This window comes from Stegodyphus dumicola, chromosome 9, assembly GCF_044657685.1.
Source record: "Stegodyphus dumicola isolate Sdum_Otavi_A_Nest chromosome 9, ASM4465768v1".
Classification (NCBI taxonomy): Eukaryota; Metazoa; Arthropoda; class Arachnida; order Araneae; family Eresidae; genus Stegodyphus; species Stegodyphus dumicola.
In genome coordinates this window covers 188,525,622-188,546,754 of record NC_140776.1, presented here as the reverse complement: position 1 = coordinate 188,546,754, position 21,133 = coordinate 188,525,622, and the positions used below count along the sequence as shown (strand labels likewise).

The window sequence follows — 21,133 nt, the reverse complement described above, 5'->3', positions numbered from 1 at the left end:
ATTCAGAGTATAAATAAATAAATAAATGAATAACTTATTTTCCTATAGAAAAATATAAATTTAGCAGTCATGATTTTAGAAAGCAATTGACACAATATAAAAATCAAAATTCCAGAAACAAAAGCAAACACTCTTTGAACATGTTAAGATTTCCCCCCCCCCTTTTTTTTTTTCTTTAAAGGAATTACATCTGCTGCTTACCTTATCATTTGTCAATCATTATCAAACAAAGAATTAATTATCAATAACATCTGTCAATTTCACAATGGAAAAGAGAAAATGAAAGTTATATTTTTTAGACTACCTAAAGAACATATTATTAATATTCCTGTGCCTTAAAAACCAATAACAAACATGATACATATTTTTGAGGGGGGGACAGATTTGAGTTAGAGAAACAAAGTTAGACAGATTTGAGTTAGAGAAACAAAGAAGCCCCATATTGTGAAAAGGCAGATAATAACCATTTCCTATGTTAGAAATATACACCATACTTTTGTAAAATTCTGATACACAGAAATATAATTTTGATACCAAATTCTAACCTCTAAAGCAGCAGTTTCCAACCTATATTCCACATGTACTTCCCACAGGCCCCTTGATGAATCCAGCAAAATAATGCTTCGCTGTTCTTCAGAGACACACATATCTAGATCTTTTGAAATATTTTTTATCCTTTTTTGAAATCTGCTTGAAGCTTCTCAAAACTTAGCCTCACATAAATAGTTTTGCTGTGTTTTACTGCTTCATGTGCACTAATAATAAATACTGTGTATTCTTGTGAATGATATAAATATAATATAATGTAAAGACCGTCTGGAAAGAACAACTCTGATATAGGAAAACATCGTTATTAACAGGAGTTTTTATTACGCTTATTGACACACTGTACTGTACTGTACTGTATAGAGCACATACATTGTATAGAGCAGAAGCATTTGATGGAATATCAAGTCTCCTGTAAAGCAGCATCTAATTTCAAAAGACAACTGGATGCAAATTTCAAGCACAAAATTTGAACATCAAATAGCCTCATAAATGTTTATGCCAGAGGATGAAGGAGTCAAATACAATGTCCTGTTATGGTGTCATATGATGGGAGGTGGTGTTTCAAGTGTTGTCATTTAATTTTCCATTGATCCTGGACACAGTCTGGAGGTTAATGCAGGTTAAGCATCCAGCTAAGTTTACCTTTCAGTTCTTGAGTCAGATGAACCAACTCATGATAACAACTGAGAGCTGATACTCTCTAAGTTCTTATGTAGTTTTTACCCAGCCACTAAGCTATTTATTTCTAGTACTTTCTGCTTCTCAAAATGACAGGAAAGCATATGAGGCCCAGATATGGTTAAAACTAATATAATGATCAATGATAGTTACTGAATTATAATATTTAGCATGGTAATACAGAGACCGGATCAAAATGTTGCCAAATTTGGCTGCAAAATTTCGTTTAAACAAAAGATTTCCAGCTTGGTGATTTCTTGCCAATTTAGCAAGATAGCCATTTACTCAATGTTAAACCCCCGTTTTTCCATTTTACCAGTGGAACACCTTCTCATGTTACATTCACAGAAAATTACAGTACAAAGTCCAACATCTGGACGTCCAGAATTTCCGGACTTCAAAGCCACCAAATTTTTTGTGCGTGCCTGTGTGTGTGTGTACGGTTTACGTATATGCACTTGATTTCCCCCCACAAATAACAAAACATACGTAGATTTCCAATTCTTAATTTCATTTTGGCACTTATCACTTTAGCTTAAATTTATGTGATCAGTAATTTCACTCTGTAGCTGCATATCTGCTAGGGCCACATCTCAAACTGATACATTCTACTACATAAGAACATCATTGATTTTTACACCTACTAACATTTTATATCCCTGGCACCAACCAACCTTGCGAATTATTATTTGTTATATTTTGGTTTCCTCACCAGCCTGTTTATGCAACACATGAAAATTGAGTAATGAATCATGAAGCAAAGCCTAAATTTTGTTTCTATTAGTAACTAAATAACAAAAGAGTATGGCAACTTTTCTGTTGGCATTACGCTTGGCGATGATTACAGGTTTAAGTTACCTCAGTGGTGTAACAGCCCCAATGGGCCAATGCCTGTTAGCACCCTGAAATCTGCTTTCTTGACCGTGAGCCCCGGGGTGCATATGCCCTGAACAAGTGGTCAGCTTGTCGCAAGAACCCCAGTTCCCAAGCGAACTTGGTACTCATTTTATCGACCCAAGAGATGGAAATCAAGTGAAGAAAGGCTCAGTCGACCTTGCCCAGCCTGGGGATGGAGCCCTGGACCTGTGGTGCTGTTGCACGATGATCTAGACAGATTTGAGTTAAATGAGCTAAAAAATGTTCACAAGGAAAAAGTTTTAAAAAAATATCTTTCAATATGCAAAAATAGATTGTTAATGATATTCATAGGCCAAAAGATTACATTTAGTGTTATTTCAATCAAGAATAATTGATTTGTTAATCACATAAATCCAGAAAAGGCGCCAGAGCGCGTATGGCCACACCAGGCAGCACCGGGAAGATTAGGACCTGCAGAGACTGAATCATGCAGTAAGATATCTGGCACCAGACCTCGATAAGCCTTAAGTATATGTAGGAACTTACATATTCAGGATTCAGATAAGCCTTAGGCATGTGCAAGAAACAGACATAAGTATGTATAATAAATAACGAATAAGTATATGTGGGAATTTACTTATTCAGGACTCGGATAAGCCTTAAGCATGTGCAAGAAATAAGCTAATAACTCAACTAAATACAATTCAGGCTTAACTGACTCAGTGCACGATAGAAGCACGACAAAAATTTAGCAGAACAATTTGCCTTTCATCGCCAATCTCATGATATATAGCCAGTAATGTATAGCAGACACATTGAGCTAGGCTAGAATTACACTTTACTAATTTCAAGGAATTTCAATTAATATAGCAGATTATGCTGTTGATTAACTTTCTGATTTGATCTAGCTTATTATTTTTTGCAGGCCTCTGTTATTACAGTTATACAAACGTTTAATTTTATGAAAATTGAATTTGAACTTTCGATTATGTTGAAATGAGATTCTAATTCTCGAGCTGCAACAGGATTTACAAAGCAAAAGCCCATTTCAACGTCCAAAAAGTGGAATTACCACAAAAAATGCATAATGGTATGGATTAATTACGAGAGGAGTATGGCATTGGAAAGTCAACTCTATATGACATAAGAAAACAGAAAAAGGAATTTTTTGAATTTTTTCTGGGTTCTGACAACCCACTCCCAATGAAAAAATATTCAGTAATAGAAAAATTATTTGTTATACTAAAAGTGACAATCATGACAAAGTGATAACTAAATGGGTCAGACAGCATAGAAAAAAGGCTTGCCATTGATGGGTCCAATGCTGATGGCTCGAAGCCAAAATATTTCATGAAAAAATAAACTTAAAAACTGAATGCACATATTCACAAGTTGAATAACCAAATTCAAAAACCGCTATGGTATAAGGCAATTAAAAATTTCAGGTGAAAAAGCTTCTGCTGATAAAGAAACTGCTGAACTATTTGTAGATGAATTCATTGAATTCACTCACAGTGAAACGTTATCTCCAGAACAAATTTGCAATGCTGATGAAATTGGTCTTTTCTTCTGGCAATATATATAACAAAATAACCTTGGCTACATCTACAGAAAAGGCTCCAACTAGTGTCAAAGATTCCGAAGCGAGACTAACAATTTTAGCATGCATGAATGAATTTTTGTTATCGGAAAAAATACATGACCTCGAGAATGTAAAATACATGACCTCGAGAATGTTAAGTTACAGAAATCAAATAGTTACACAAGAATTTCACACAATGGTGACAGTTTGAAAGCAAACTGTGGCGGGTACAGCCGATTTGCCTGTAACATTACAGATAATGTTTCAGAAGCTGCGTGGAAGAATCACGTGACTGACTGGAAATAAGCCAATCAGGAGAAAAGTGCTTGAAAGCTAATCGCAGAAAAAAACATGGCTGAATGCATTTTGGTTGTATAGTGCAGGTAAGTAAGAAAATGTTTACAATTACTGTTTGAAATATTTTTTGTTCATTTTATGCAGATTATTTTCATGCACTTTGCACTGTTATATGTAGTGAGTAAGTATTTTAACGTTTAAGCTTTGTGATTAATTAATATCAGTGTTCGTAATGTCTAATGAGTTGAAAGAGTGCAAAATCTTTATTCCAAATGCAGATCTAATAGTAATATTTTGTCGTTGTGCATCCGATAAATTATGCCTTAAATGGACCGTATTATTATTTATAACTAATTATTAAAAAATTTAATCACTGTTGTGGTATTTAATTGAAATGGTAATGCTGTTGCTGAAAACAAAATTAATCATGTTTGCGTTCGTTTGCAATCATCTGACCAAAGAACGTTTGACATCTTTTTCCCAGCAGGCCTTGCGAGAAAAGTTTATGTAAAAACTCAGAATTCTGAACTTTATGTATAGTATATTTTTTGCTTACTAGGTTTGGTTTATTCTTTTTTTAGAATTACCTGATAAATTTATACTTCCTTTATAATTCAGTCTAATATGTTTATGTAGGAGTGTGTTATGAAGTAAATTTACAAAAACTTGAACAATGCGGTCGAGAATAGTGTTTATTCTTTAGTGTAATAATATTTTTTTTCAGTGGTATTAATTTCTTACGAAAATTTACTAACGTTTATTTTACTAACTAGATGCAACTTAATTATTCCATATATTTTAATAGACCATTATCAGCAGGGGAAAGATGGAAATGACCTAAAATATTTTTCTAAAAATTCGTTCTAGTTATAAACGAAAACTAAAATTTTATACATTATTTACAAAAGTATCATTTCATAATTTTTTATAAATGATAAAATTTAATATAAATTGTATATACAACTACCATTGCATACTTATAAGTTTTTAAACATTTAATGTAGAATTTATGTTGATTTTATTTTGCCCAGTTTTAATACAGTTTTGAAGTATGGTCTTGTTACTAGGATAGCGTGAATCTGCTAATACAAGTTTAATACATTTCGTGACAAATGTTTCTCTTATTCATGTAATATAATATATAAATCATAAAATAAGTTTTCTTAAAAATAAATTATGATTGTTTATTGGAATTTCAAACAATTCTGTATCTGTATGTTAGCATTAAAAGTAAAATAATAATAAATTTTTAATGAAGCATTGATTTTACTATTAACAATGTAAATATATATATACACACACACATGAATAAATGGAAATGTAAGCTACTTTTCCTTACAAAGCCGTCCATGAATATATACTTCTCTTTAGGCTGATAGTCTTTGCATGCTTTGCCATATTCTATCAATCCAAATGATGCAAATATGCAAAAAATTTTACTTTCTTTGAAAGTTAATGCATGAAATGAAATTCAGTGCATTTGTAAACTACATTAGTTCTCTTATAGCTTGGCATTTAATTGCCCAATTATTTACTAGTCCAAATTAATGCAGAATTCAGATATCATTCAAATAAAAGAAAATTTAAAAGGTCTCATTTTTAGATGTATACATGAAGATTTATTTCTTTTAATATTATTTAAAGTTAACCGAATTAATTTCAAATTTAAGTATTCATGCTGTTCAGTAGCATTATTTTGGGAAATCTTAAATAACTGAATGCAATATTTCTTGTTAATAAGAGAAAAGCAATGTTATGAAAGACTAGCAAAGTGGATTTGCATGTTCTAATTACGTAAGGTCCCATGCTCTAGGGGTCATTTTTAAAAATTCTTAATTTAAAAAGAAGTATTTAATGTAAAGCTTCTTAACTTCACACATGTGGAATATTAATTCTATATATTATATCTCATTCTTATTTTATTGATTAATTTCATAGCATTTCGTGTGACACTAGTAGTAATTATTAATTAAATTTTATGCAGGTTCTGATCTCTGTTTTGATTTTGTTATTAATTACATAAGGTTTAAAATTATGTAAGGTACAAACACCTTCTGCATCTATTAATATATGCAGAAGTGAATGAAATTATGCCAGTGAAATTTTTTAAAATTTCCACAAAAACAAATTTCTGTGGAAAATTACAGTTACAAATTCTAAATGCAAACAAAGGAGTGAATTTAAAAGTTATCAAATAAATCAAAGTGTTGGTAATTCTTGCAGTTTTGCAGAAGAATTTTTATACTTTGCAGAATGGGAATATGATGTATGGTTTTGTTAGTATTAATTATTACAACTGAAGTATTGCAACTTAAACATGTAATTTAGCTTAAAATTTATTTGAACTTAATTTTCTAATTTATTTTGATCATGTATATTTCATAAGTCTTAAAAATGAACTTAATTTCTCATCCTACATTTTAACATAATTTTTTTAAAGAAGAAAAAGTCACATTTGTTTTGCTTAGTTGCACATGAAAATACATGCCTATATATAGAGATAGAGAAAGAGGAGTTATGTTTACTTGCAGACTTTTTTCCTCCTTATTACTAATGTTATAGTATGAAAATTAAGGAGGAAATTAAGCAATCAATTTAATTTTGAAGGATGTGATTACAGTAAGATCATTTATTTAGGAGACATGTTTACAAAGAGGGAAAAACCATTCATTTTTTCCAAGCGGTCGAAACGAATTTTTATGAAATGTTATATTGTGTTATTTCTTCATTAATTTTTTTTTTCAGTTTTTATGCAAAGTTTATGAATTAAGTAATAAATTATTTTTACTTCTGTTCCTATAAGTCTAATTATCTTAGATATTTACATGCAGTTTGTTTGTATTATGATTATGTTGTATACTGTATATTATGTAAAATGTAAAGAGTTCAATGAAGAAAATCTTTCTTCTAGAAAGAGCTGTGGCAAGAAATGGGTTGGCAATATTTGCTATAAGCCCAGAAGCAGAAGCACTCATACCCACGGCCAATTTTATAATTTGCCAATTTCAACACTTATACAGACCACAAACCTATTGCCTTCGCTTTTAAACAAAATTTAGACAAAGCCTCTCCCAGATAAGCACAACAGTTGAGTTATATTGCTCAATTTGAAATAAATGTTCACTTTGTCAGTGAAGAAGAAAGTGTTGTTGCAGATGTTTTTCCTAGAATTAATAACATCTCCAATTGATTATGCAACTATTGCAGAATTTTAAGATGATGAAAGTTAACAATTTTAAGAAACAACACGAGGCTGAGAATGGTTCAGATTCCCATTTCAGGCACCGACAAATTGATTTACTAAGATGTCTCCAACAACAGTAACTGCCCATACATCTCCTCAAACTTTCGCAGATATTTTCTTCTATTCCTACCCTATCTCATACAGGAATTAGAAGCACAAGAAAATTATTCATGAAAAGATTCATATGGCCAAATTTCAATAAAGGTTGCCAGTTATGATGCAGGGAATGCAGAGAATGCCAATGCCTTTCTGCAGTATCATAGACGGAACTTTTCTACTATACACTTACATAATTTAAATTACAATATCAAAGATAATACCAAACCATTTCACCCAAAATGCACATATAATACAGTTACAAAATGTCCAACTGTGATAAGATAGCTAACCCGTAATGTGGGTTTAGGTATGCTAGAGGTGGCAAGGGAAAGCAGGATTGTATGATTTGGCAAGAAATCGCCCATTTGGTGACAAAATTGGGGCTGTGCCATAGACGGATAGAGAACATTTTAGAATGAATTCTTATCGGTTTGGCCCAGAATGTTCTCAAAGCCAAAAAGCTATATAAACCCTGCTTGTACATAGAGCAGCAGTATAGTATATCATAGTTCGTCGAGAGTGCATCATCAAGTGTGTCGACCGAGTTGGCAGCTGCACTTTAGTGCTTTGCCTTGAAGCCGTCTTCACCGTTATAGCCTGAAGGCTGTGTTGTTGATTGTGTCAGCGTGTTTGTCATAGTTTTTTGGCGACTATAAATGTGATTTTGTAAGTGTCCTGAGTAATACTGGCTAAATAAATTGTGTTTTGATTCTTCATCAAGTGTTGTCATCAAGCACTCCAAATCCATGGACCTGTACAATGCAACAACACTAAAAGAATGCTTAAAAAATTATTTTTATAGAAGTGAGAAAAAAGTTACTTATTTACAACTCAATCTGTATGTGATGTGTAATCTGTACGATTTCGGTGAAAAAGAATCAAAGAATTGATCAAACATGGCACTGCACACAATCTTGGCACTGAAGTCCTAAAATGAGAGACACACGATGCCTTAAGCCACATTAGGCTCTATAGCTGCAGAAAGAAAAGTCTAAGATTTCACTGAAGACAATGAGAACTGCAGGGTGTGATCTGTTGCAGAGCTAAAATGATGAAATCCCCAAAGCAAGTACACAACACTATCAAAAATTTATGGAGAAGTGCTTGCGGGGATACATGCATACTTGAGAGGTTGATCTGCTAACGTTTTGATAGTCATCAGATGAGCTCAGCTCACATTCTAATAGTTACGTGCCACAATGCACCACAGTGGGCACAAACAAATGCTTACGCATAAATATATATATATATATATATATATATTACGCTACCATCGTATCACAGACTCTTAAGAGACTACTAAAAATATTCTAAAGTAGTCATCAGGATTTGTACACATTTCTGCACACAGAAATTAAGTACTTTTAAGGACCATTAATGAAAAAAATTAAGGACTTATGAGCAAATGGGAACTGAATAAATTCAATTAAAAAAATTATCCATGCCTAAATTTCACTTTTGCAATACCATCCTAAAAATGAAATAGATCACTAAGTAGTATGCATTATTACCAAACATGAATTAACATAATTATTAATAAGTTTGAGAATAAAATTAACTTTATGCAATTTATCAAGTAGCATTAAATATTTTACACTTATAATAGTTGGTCATATTTGAAAGATAAGTGGCATTTACGTTTTACTAACGGTTAGCTTTATCTTGATTTTTTTTATGTCTCATTTTGTCACATACTTGTTCAGTCTAGAGGTTTAGTAAATAAGCAGGTAGATGTTGTGTCAAACTGCATATGTTAAAATGAGAAGTAAGATCATAATCAGCATGATTCATAACATAAGACTATCACCGCTGCTGCTTGTCTAGAGATTAACCTGCTGATTAGAACAAACTTGAAAGGCCTGAGGTACGCAAGGTTGGCAAGTGTTGAAAGTTAGTCAGGCTCTGTTTGATGCAGTTAGTGTCATAGCTTCATGTAGAGTTCCAGGTTTCGTAACCCAGTTAATATACTTTCAATAAGCCATTAAGGCAGCAGAGGTGATAAGATATTTTGTATTATTTTAAGTCTCAGTAGATGCATAGAATATGTTTTACTTGAATTTTTACATTTTATCTTGTAACCACAGTGAGTATTAATGAAAGGCAATAACTCACTTTAATATGTAAGGATAATTTTTAAGGGTAAGCAGTTAGTTATAAATAATTAAATTAGGTAGTTTGATAACCTTAGTCATAATGGATTTACATGGCCACTATTAAATTTTATTTTTTAACAATATTTGTTAAAAAAAAAACTATTAAAATCAAAATCTAATAGCATTTCACAGTTTAAAATACATGTAATTTGAATTTAGGATAATTAAACTTTAAAAGCTACATAACATTTGTCTTAAAACAACAACACTCAAAAAGTATTTATCAGTCATTTTAATTTGAAACCTTCCCAAACATTTTGGCTACCGATTATCCATTTTGGATATCGATTTTATTCTCTTTAAGCATCTTTTCTAACAATTAAAGATTTGTCTCACTATGCAAACCAATGCTCTCGCTAGTTTCTGCGTGCTTTATGTCCTAACTTGCCAACCTCTCCACAATGTACACTGCTCAAAAAAAAAAATGGGACAGTCCTATATCTCCCGTTCTACTGGGCCGATTGACAAAATTCAAATTGCGTTCTTCATGTCTCGAAAGCGCGACTTAGGATATATATTAGATTTATATATAGCACTATTCTAACATAGGTATTTTGACACAAAATCGGACTTTTTCTGAAATAACATACCAATTTTTTTACATATTTCGATTCTATGACTCAAATTACGCCTAAATATGAAATTTTGTAAAATTTGTAGCGAAATTTACGGAGAAATTCACAAATTTATGTTGGCATTTTTTTTTCAGTTTGCGCCAAGAATAGTTCACTTGGCGAACTTCTTAATATATGGCAACCTAGTTTCCTTTCCCGTGAGAGGAAAAAAAGTCACCATCGTTCCTTTTTTCCAAATAATATTCTTTATATTATATTTTTAATTATAACTGTTATTATTTTAAGTAATTTTTTCTTTTTCAGATTTCATTTTAATTGTTTAAGTTGCATGGTTTTTTCGAATAACTGTTTAAAAATTTCTATTTACCTACTCGAACTACGTAAATAAAGGTGCAGCGTTTATTTTTTTTTTCAAATAGTTTTCTTCATATATATTTTTTATCATAGTTATTATTTTATGTAATTTTTAAATTTTTATACTTTTATTTTAATTGTTTGTGTTGCATCGTCTCTTCAGATTAAAATTTTCTATTTATTCCTTCAAACTGAGCATTTTAAATATATTTATTAATATTAATTTTCCAGAATTTGATTTTATTTATTTGAATTGTGTTTCTTTAGGAGGAATACTTTACAACCCAGACTACGATGCGTTTGAAAACTGCATTTATTAAAAGAGAAAATACAGTAAAGCACAGTTAACACGCCTTTGAATGTTCCGTTCAGAAAAGATATATATAAATAGGAGAGATGTATAACCGACATTTTAACTTCGGATGACTTGCATACACTGCTTTAAACAGTTTTATCATTGTGCCCATTGCTTTACACAATTTTATCCTACATTTGGTTTCTTAAATGTTATTCATATTTTAGTCAAATATTTTATTTTTGAACTCGTAAGAATCAAATATCGTAAGATTAAAAAGCTTTAAACTAAAAAAAAAAAAAAATACAAATACTAAATTTTACCCAAACATTTATTTTTTCTTCTCTTTTTCCTCAGGCATTATACTTTATTCTTGCTCTTTTTCTTTAGGCATTCCGCAAGTATATTAAAAAGCATCCAACTTTTCGAAATATCTTGATATTTCTGACAATCATTTTAAATAAAGTTATCGCCTTCCATTTCATAAAGGCCCATAAACGGCCGAGCGGTAAAGTCTCTGAACACTGGTAGTTCACTCCGGGGTTCGAATCCCGGTAAACGGGCTGGTTGCATGGGCGTTTTCGTGGATTTTCTCATGTGTATCGTGTATGCCAACTGGTTTCCCTTAGAAAGTTCTTCACAAAGGCATCCTTCTTTTTAGGCAGATAGCCCTGCTTTGACGTAACATAATAATCCAATTCAATCCATTTCATCAAAATTTGGTCAGAGCCTTTATCAGTCTTTAGAGGCTAAACACTTTGAAGGTATGAGATGAAAAGAAAGACTAGTTTCATCAAGAGGTTTTGGTTTATTTAATTAGGGAAAAGCACACTAAAGCTATCTGCCTAAGGGGAGGGATGCCTTCGTGGAGGACTTTCTAAGGGAATTTGACTTATCTTCTAAGTCCCAGTTCCGACAACAATTCCGTCAAAAATTCCGAATTACTGAAGCTGAAGTAAAAGATTTAGTTTATGTTCACTGTATGTTAATAATGTAATCAGATTGTAATAAAAATAGATTATAGAATTTGTGCTGATGCAACTTTTTGTCTGACTGCACAACATGTAATGGAAGAGAAGGCTTGTAGAGATCTGTTTTTGACATGCCTCTAAAATTAGATGTCATACTCCTTTTGTCTCTTCAATGTCAAAAAAATTTCCTTTGAGAGGCAACTTTAGTTTTTGGAAAGAAAAAAAAAAAATCACAAGAAGACAAATTTGAAGAACATGCAGGACGATTGAGTACACATACTTATTTTCAGAACACAAGCGGTTCTCCGACTGGTTATTGAATAATGAAAAGATGCATTGTCATGCAATGCAAAACATTTGTAATACGTTTTCTGACTGAATAACGTAAGATTAAAAGTCATCTGCTTAATTCAGAGCCATTTACAAGTCAACTACACGGCAATTGCAGAATCGTTTTGATCCTGAGCTTGTAAGACAAACCTAATATCACTGGATTTAAACACTTCTTTAATCTTGCGAGAACATACCTTCTTTAGCTCATATTCCAAGAATATTAAGTGAATACAATTATTGCAAAAGAAATTGAATATTCATTTGCACTACGGCTTGGTAGTTAACTAACGAATTAACAAAACTGAAATTCTGCTTTTTGCGTCTAAGAATACAACAATATTTTTTAAATATTTACAAATAAAATATTAAATTGGAGATTCACTTGGAGCCTCATCAGTTGCCTAGCATTTGAAGATTGTTAAATACTCATTGTTTGTTGCGACGTCTAACCCAGGCTGCATGGTTGGTTTCCATAGTTTTCTATGTTCTCCTTACAAAGGTTCTCTATGAAAGCATCTTAATCAAATAGCTCCCATGTTGTTTCTATGTTCAAATAACCAACTAACTTAGTTTAAGGCGCGATTTCCAAGTGAAGTTACTAGCAAAACTCGAATACTCATTAAAAATCATGTAGCTTGCCAATCGAGAGTAACATGAAAGATACGGCACCAATAATTGAATTGCTGTTACGGTACGCTGTTTCTAAACTTAGATGGTCATTCCTTAATTAAATAGCCCACCAGCGGCCGAGTGGTAAAGACGCTGAACACTGGTAGTTCGGTCTGAGGTTCGAATCCCGCTAACGGGCTGGCTGCATGGGCGTTTTCGTGGATTTCCCCATGTGTAACGTGCATACCAGCCAGTTTCCCTTAGAAAGTCCTCCACGAAAGCATCCCTTCCTTAGGCAGATAGCCCTCGTGTGCTTTGCCATAATTAAATAAGCCATCCAATCCAATTCAATCCTTAATTAAATATAATTGATTTGTAACTTCTACTAGAGTTGACGGTAAAAACTGAAGTGTAAATAAATAATATCGTGTGCAATCTTGATTAATATAAAATTAAAAATATTTGCATTCAGAGAGAAAGGTTTTTGAAATATTTGCAGTTACTTTATAAGAAGGATTTATTAATAATTGTAATAATTACTTATTATACTACTGATGATCAGGATTCAGTTCTTGACAATTACATTCTAAATTAGAATTTTAAGGATTGTCCACAGAACCTGCTGACTTATCCAGCCATTAAGTAGCTGCAGATCATTTCTACATAACCATTGAACTTCCATTAATTCAGTCTCTAGAGGGTTGTATGTTTATATCATAATTTGACTTTTATAAAATGATTATTCTAAATCTTATATTTCTATAAAAATACACTGTGATTTAAAAATATGGATGATAGTATCAGCCGCTCTTTCAGCCACTTCATAAGCAACAGTTTGTTTAGAAATAAATTATGCAGTTAATGTCATAAAATATTATCATAAAATTCAAATAAACATCAAATGAAAATTCTCAGTTTTAGACAATTCGAATAAGTTAAAGTAAAGTAGCAGACGATAAAACGCCGAAGGTGAAAATTTACTCTTACAAAAATTTACTCTTATTTTTTTTAAAAAAAGGAAGAAAGAGAGAAATTAAAAAAATAGTTAAAAATTTGAATAATATCATCTATAATTTAAAAAAAAACTTTTCATATAGTATTAATAAATATTTATTATGCATCTTTAAGAGAAACAATATCGTATTATTAATTCTCCGTAAAATTTTACTTGAAATTTAAGGTTAAAAATAGCTGTGGCAATACAGTGTAACAATAATCCATAAACCACATTTGGCGTTATTATCGCTCAAAAAAAAGATGCCAAATTTCAAAACGCGAAAATATGTAAATTCGTGTATATCTTAGAAAATTTTGAATAAAAAAGTCTAATTTTTTGCAGATATGCTTAAAAATACACCTACTTTAAGATGATGGTAAAAATTTTATAGGTTATAATTCAAAGAAATTTTAAAAATAAAACACAAAAAATGGGTAAATTTTATTTGGAATGAACCTAAGTTTTGAAATGTGAAAGGAAAAATAAAAAAAATTTAATAAAAAAAGAGATATTAATACATAATTGCCAAATTCAATTAACATTGAGGAGCTAAAATTTTGAGTGCTAATATTTTAAAAACTACTCGTACGATTTTTACAAAACTTGGTACTCTGGCATAATTTGAGTCGTAGAATCGAAATATGTAAAAAAATTGGTATGTTATTTCAGAAAAAGTCCGATTTTGTGTCAAAATACCTATGTTAGAATAGAGCTATATATAAATCTAATATATATCCTAAGTCGCGCTTTCGAGACATGAAAAACGCAGTTTGAATTTTGTCAATCGGCCCAGTAGAACGGGAGATATTGTCCCCCCCCCTTTTTTTTTTTTTTTTTTTTTTTTTTTTTTTTTGAGAGCAGTGTACCTATGAGGGTTTACTTGATCTGGTAAAAGTTAAATAGTTCGAAACCTCCGACAGATGTGAAGTATATTATCGCTATGTCTGAAAGTATTTACAATATCATACAAAAGTTTAAATAAGCTTCTTATTTAAAAAGAACTTTGAACATGAAGCCATTTTCTGATGCTAACAAAATCAATAACAGCTAATGGTGATGAAATTAAAGAAGAAGAGTCTAATTCAAACCAAAAATGTGGACTAGTGGTCAAAGATTATACAATTTAATTTGATTCAGTAACTCACTAAGTAATTATTACGTAACGTGAATTAACATAATTATTAATAAGTTTGAGAATAAAATAAACTTCATGCAATTTATCAAGTAGTATTAAATATTTTACACTTATAATAGGTGGTCATATTTGAAAAATAAGTGGCATTTACGTTTTACAAACAGTTAGCCTTATCTTAATTTTTTTTATGTCTCATTTTGTCACATACTAGGTCTATCATATGAGGAAATAGAAGTGGGAAATTATAATAAAGGCTCAAATCATAAACTATTGGGTAATTTACATAATAATAACTGCACATATCTTTGAAGAATATTTTTTTATATATATTCAGTTTCTTTCTTCAAGAAGTTTCCTTTTCATTTTAGAATTTTTGGATTTAATTAAGGATTTCCGTTATTCTAAAAAACACTAAATGCATTTAGAATTTATACAAATGGTGGCTAATTTTATTTCTTTAGTAATATGAACATTCAAAAGAAATATGAAATATATATGGTAAAGGCCGGTTACAGAGCTGATGTGCCAGAATTTTTAGAATTTAGTGACACACCGAACAACAAAATCTAGAAATGGCAAAACTTTTAGAATTTAGAGCAGACACTGGAAGCAGAACTTAGAAGGGGACTAGGCAGCAGAATTTCGGATCCACAGAGATTGCATCAGGTGGGAAAAAAAGGTGTACCAGCTCTGTGTATGATGCATTAAGACATACTAGATTAATCTTTTAAATTGAAAGTTTTCAACCTATTTATTAATAAAAACATCCCTATCTATAATGCCTGCACATGTGATAAGATTAGAAGCGTTTTTGATATATTCCATGCTTGTGTCTAGTGAATAGTAGAGAAAATAAAGGAAAGATAAACATGTTAAGATTCTAGTATCAGAAGTAAAACATTCAAATATTATATTTTCATTGTTCTTCCTGACGTTCTCCAAAAAGTAAGAAATTCATTGCAAACTTTCTGTAAAATAAATCCATTATGTGTTGATACCATGGAGACATTTTTCATTTTGTCACATATTTCTCGAATCTTCTAGAATCATGGCTCTATAAATCTTGCCAAGCTGCAATCCTTTAAAAAAAATTTCCCTACCAATTTTGTAACAGCAAAAGGCCAGAAGCAGTTTGGAAAAAAAAGGGGGGGAAGTGTAAAATTAATTTTATAGAGAAAAACTGATGCATATTCTAAGAATTCTATATACTCCGGGACAATTACATGGAAAAAGCTCTTACTATGAAAAAATTAAAAAGACATTTTTAATTAATTACATAGATAATTTTCTTTTGCTAAGAGCTGTTTCATAAATTGTGCTTTATAGTATTATACCTTATTTATTTTTCAGATTCAAAATATTGTATAATAAGTTGCCAAAATAAAACTTTATAATATAACAGCAAAAAATAATAATGTTTTATTTTAATTGTTGTATCATAAATTATAATAAGACGTTTAGCTTAAGAGAGCTTCTCCTGACGCATGCGCCGTTCGCGTTTATCCGCGCGGTGATGATGACGTAACTGTTTATTACGTATGTATGTATATGTATACCCTTCTTACTTACTTCTTCGCCCTTTTTCTCTGCTGTAAGCAACTATGTTTAAGTTAATCTCTGTCATTAAAAATGTTCATTGATATTACAATCTATTTAGGCCCATTAATTTCTTCAATGGTTCTGGGCCCAGGAACGTCTCAACTGTGCCTAATTAGCACAATACTTATTTTAAAATGAACATTTTGAAGTTTTTGAGCATTGAACTCTTAAGCCTAATTCAGTGCAAGAACTGTTACGTCTAATCAACGGTACGAACTGATCAGCGTTCAGTTAAGCCTATTTTTATAGCGCTCAATCTTGTTTTTTTTGGGGGGGGGGCTGTGAGAGACTGTATTACAACATTATGTCGCATTTGACTACTATAGAAAAGCTCAGAAAAGATAATTTTGACAGTTGGAAATTACAAATAGAAGCAGTATTGATTAAAAACGACCATTGGGATTATGTAATCAGTAAAGAGCTAGAACCTGCTGAAGGAACCGAGGAAGAAAAGAAATGGCTCCAAGCTGATCAAAAAGCTTGCGCAGATATAATTCTTGCTATTAATCTTAGTGAACTGTGTCATATAAAGCATTGTGTGACATCAAATGCTGTGTGGAATAAACTCAAATCCGTATATGAATCGAAAGGACCTGCGAAGAAGGCTACATTATTAAAACAGCTTTTATTTAGAAAAATGGTGGAAAGCGAAACGATGTCTGAACATTTGAATTATTTCTTCGAATAAGTTGATAAGCTTAAACAAATGGAAATTGACATAGCTGATGATTTATTATCGATTCTTCTGCTCTATAGTATTCCAGAAAATTTTGAAAATTTTAGATGCGCCATCGAATCAAGAGATCAGTTACCTAGTCCCTAATCTTTGAAAATCAAAATGTTAGAAGAATGGAAAGCAAGAAAAGGGAAAATGTCTCAAGATTCACAGAATGCATACTATACTGATTATAAAAGACGAAATCAAGAACAGAAGAAAAATGAAAAATGGAAGGTAAATTCAAACAAAAATTTTCCTGCTGAAAGAAATTTTCGAAACTTGAAGTGTAATTACTGCTCGAAAATTGGGCACAAGGCATCTGAATGCAGAAAGAAAATATGTGCAATCAAATAAGGGAAATCAAGGTTCTATGATGGCTTCTAATTATGAAGGAGCAGATTAGTTTAGCTGTAAACAATGCTTATCAGAGGACCTCCTCATGGTGCTTAGATAGTGGCTGTACATCTCACATGTGCAATGACAGAAGGTTATTTTCAGAATTTCACCCTCCAACGAATTCAACCATAAAGTTAGCAGTTGACAAAACAGCAAAAATTACAAGAATTGGAACTGTCCTTATAACAGTACCTAACGGAAATAAGACAATTAAACTTAAGCTCAAAAATGTGTTATGTGTTCCGGAATCAAAATGTAATTTGCTGTCAACATCTAAAGCTACTGCAAATAATCGTTCAGTGATTTTTACAGAACGACATGCTAGAATAATAGAACCAAATGGATCTATACTATTGCAGGCTATTCGTCATGGTGAGTTATTTTTTGGCATCAAGCCAACTGTATCTCACTTCAAAGTATTCGGACAGAAATGTTTTGTACTTAATAAAAGATATATTTTATTCTGATACATATTCATTCTGATTCCGTACATATTTATTCTGATGCTCTCTCGGCCCTACAAGGCTTGGCAAATCCGGAACCAAGTAATAGACTTCTTTTGGATATAAAAACATTTATAACAAAATAAGAGAGAAAAATGCTATATATTTTCATTGGGTTAAGGCACATATTGGTGTTATCGGGAATGAAAGGGCGGATATGCTAGCTAAAGAGGCTGCCCTGGGAGAGGGTGATATTTATGAGGCTATTAATGATTCCAGAAGAATTACCTTGAGAAAAATGAAAGCAAGTATAATTGAAAAATGGGCTCATGAATGGAATGGTTCAAATAAAAATAAGGGTTACTTGAGGATTTTTACCATAAAAAGAAAAATGGATCTATTTAATAATATAGATACTATTCAAGTTATCACGAATCATGGTAGATTTCCGGCCTATTTAAAACGATTTAATCTCCAGGGCAATGATCAATGCTTGGCTTGTGGGAAGTACGGAAATGCAGCTCATTTTATGGAAGAATGTAAACTGACCGAGAGTGTGAGGACGAGATTTGGAAAAATAAATGAACAAAATGTAATTGAAAAAAGAAAATTCTTGAATAGCTATGCAACAGAAATTATGAGGATTGTGAATGAAAATATAAGACTATCATAGGAATAGGACTTTAAATATTTTAATCTTTTATTTATTTATTTATTTTATTATTATTATTATTTTGTTGTTTTTCTGCGTCGGGTTTGCTGCGTTAACCATGAGGCCGATTACTGTCGGCCAGGAGGGTTGCAGCATACTCGTAAACTAAACTAAACTTAATAAAAGGTCTAAAGGGAAATTCGATCCTCGATCAGAAGAACATATATTTGTAGGATACTCAAATGAATCGAAAGCATACAGGCTGTGGAATAAAAATTCCAGAAAAATCGTTATAAGCCGAGATGTTAGATTCATTGATGAATTTGAAAACTGTACTAATTATGATAAAGATTTTGAAGTTTTATTTCTCGAAAATATTCCTGATAAAAAGAAGGAAGAACCTCTGAATGTAAAGCAAATATCGGCTGATGAAATAACAAAAAACCCCTCAAATATGGCAGAAGCATCTGCTGAATCATCTGATAATGAAGATTCTGATTCCGAAGCATTACCTGAAATGCAGATTAAAAGGGGGCCAGGTTGTCCAAAGAAAGTCAAGACTGAGAAGCCAGGAAGACCAAAAAAGGAGTACCACAATATAAACATAGAAAAGGAAGAAGCACAAATTGCTGAAGAAGATACAAATCCGACATTAGAAGAAGCATTAAATGGAAGTTATGCTGAAGAATGGCATAAGGCTATGCAAAGTGAGTATGAAGCACTTGTTAAAAATGGTGCATGGAAATTAGTAAAGCGACCACAGAACAAAAAGGTAATAGGATGTCGCTGGGTTCTTAGAACGAAATATAATGCAGATGGAACAGTTCAAAAGAGAAAAGCTCGATTGGTTGCTAGAGGATTTGCACAGGAACCTGGAATTGATTTTAATGAAACCTTTGCTCCAGTAGCCAGAGCAAGTTCTATAAGAACTGTGATTGCATACAGTGCTGAACAAGACCTTATGTTATATCAAGTAGATTTTGTTATGGCTTATGTTAACGGAGATTTAAAAGAAGAAATTTTCATGGAACAAGCTAAAAATTTTGAAGACCAAAATAATCCTGAATATGTTTATGCTTTGAAAAAGTCTCTTTATGGTTTGAAACAAAGTGGACGACAGTGGTATGAAAATTTAGACCAAACACTCAAAAACTTTGGATTACAATCAGATAAGTGTGTATACAGGATGAAAACATCTCAAGGTGAGTTAATTCTAATTTTATATGTGGATGACTTAATAATAGCAACAAATAGCTGTGATTTATATGCTGAACTTTAAAGTTATCTTTCTAAAGAATTTCATGTTAAAGATTTAGGCAAACTTTATTATTGTCTTGGAATAGAATTTAATCAAGATGCAAATAATAATTCTATTAGTTTATCTCAGCAGAACTATGTTGATAATATTCTACGAAGGTTTAATATGCAAGATGCAAAACCAGTAGCAACTCCTTTAAATCCTAGTGTAAAATTAAGTAAAAAATGTGTCCTTCTGAAACTGAAAAGGAAGAAATGAACAATGCACCTTATCGACATCTAACTGTTTCGCTTACGTATCTTTCTGTGTTTACTAGGCTGGATATTACATATGCCGTCAGTCACCTGAGCCAATTTAATAACAATCCTGGAAAATTACACTGGTTGGCTGCAATGCGCGTTCTTCGATACTTAAAAGGAACTAAAAATTATCGTTTAAAATTTTGAAAGACTGGAAAAGCACTTATTGGATATACCGATGCCGGCTGGGCGTCTGATGTTAATACTAGAAAATCAGTATACAGGTTACCTATTCACCTTTGCTGGAAATCCAATAACATGGGAATCACGAAAGCAACAAACTGTTGCATTATCAAGTACTGAAGCAGAGTACATCAGTCTTTCAGAAAATGCCAAAGAAGCAGTTTATTTACGTCGTTTTCTTAAAGAATTAAATTTTACTGCTGATCATCCAACCATTATATATTGTGATAATCAAGGTGCACAGAAGCTTATGAAAAATGCTGTTTATCACTCGTGCACTAAACACATAGATATTAGACATCATTTCATTCATGAAATTTATGAAAGAAATGAAATAGACGTTAAATATGTGCCAACAGAGAATATGCCTGCTGATGTACTGACAAAAACATTAACTGCTTCGAAACATTCTAAGTGCTGTAAATTAATTGGAATAACTGTAAATGATTAATGTTTATTTTTTTTTCAGCTGCCAAACGTGGAAAGGGGGATTGTTGTATCATAAATTATAATACGACCTCCTGTCGCATGCCAGGTACGCGTTTATCCGCGCGATTGCTACTGGATGATGACGTAACTGTTTATTACGTATGTATGTATATGTATACCCTTCTTACTTCTTCACCCTTTTTCTCTGCTGTACGCAACTATGTTTAAGTTAGTCTCTGTCATTAAAAATGTTCATTGATATTACAATCTATTTAGGCCCATTTATTTCTTCATTAATCTTATTTTTTAAATATAATTTCAATATATTACCATTATTTTAATGAAATTTATCAATGTTACGATGTTTTAAAAAAAATCGTGGAAAAATTCTCAGATCTCGGATCTAAAATTTTTCTATAGAAACTAA

General features: G+C 31.7%; 1 protein-coding gene across 1 annotated transcript in view; it reads right to left on the bottom strand.

Annotated features, from left to right (window-relative positions):
* LOC146995585 (uncharacterized) overlaps window positions 1-21,133 on the bottom strand; it is a 518,442-nt gene that overhangs the window by 459,397 nt on the left and 37,912 nt on the right. The gene's annotated exons all lie outside the window — the stretch shown is intronic.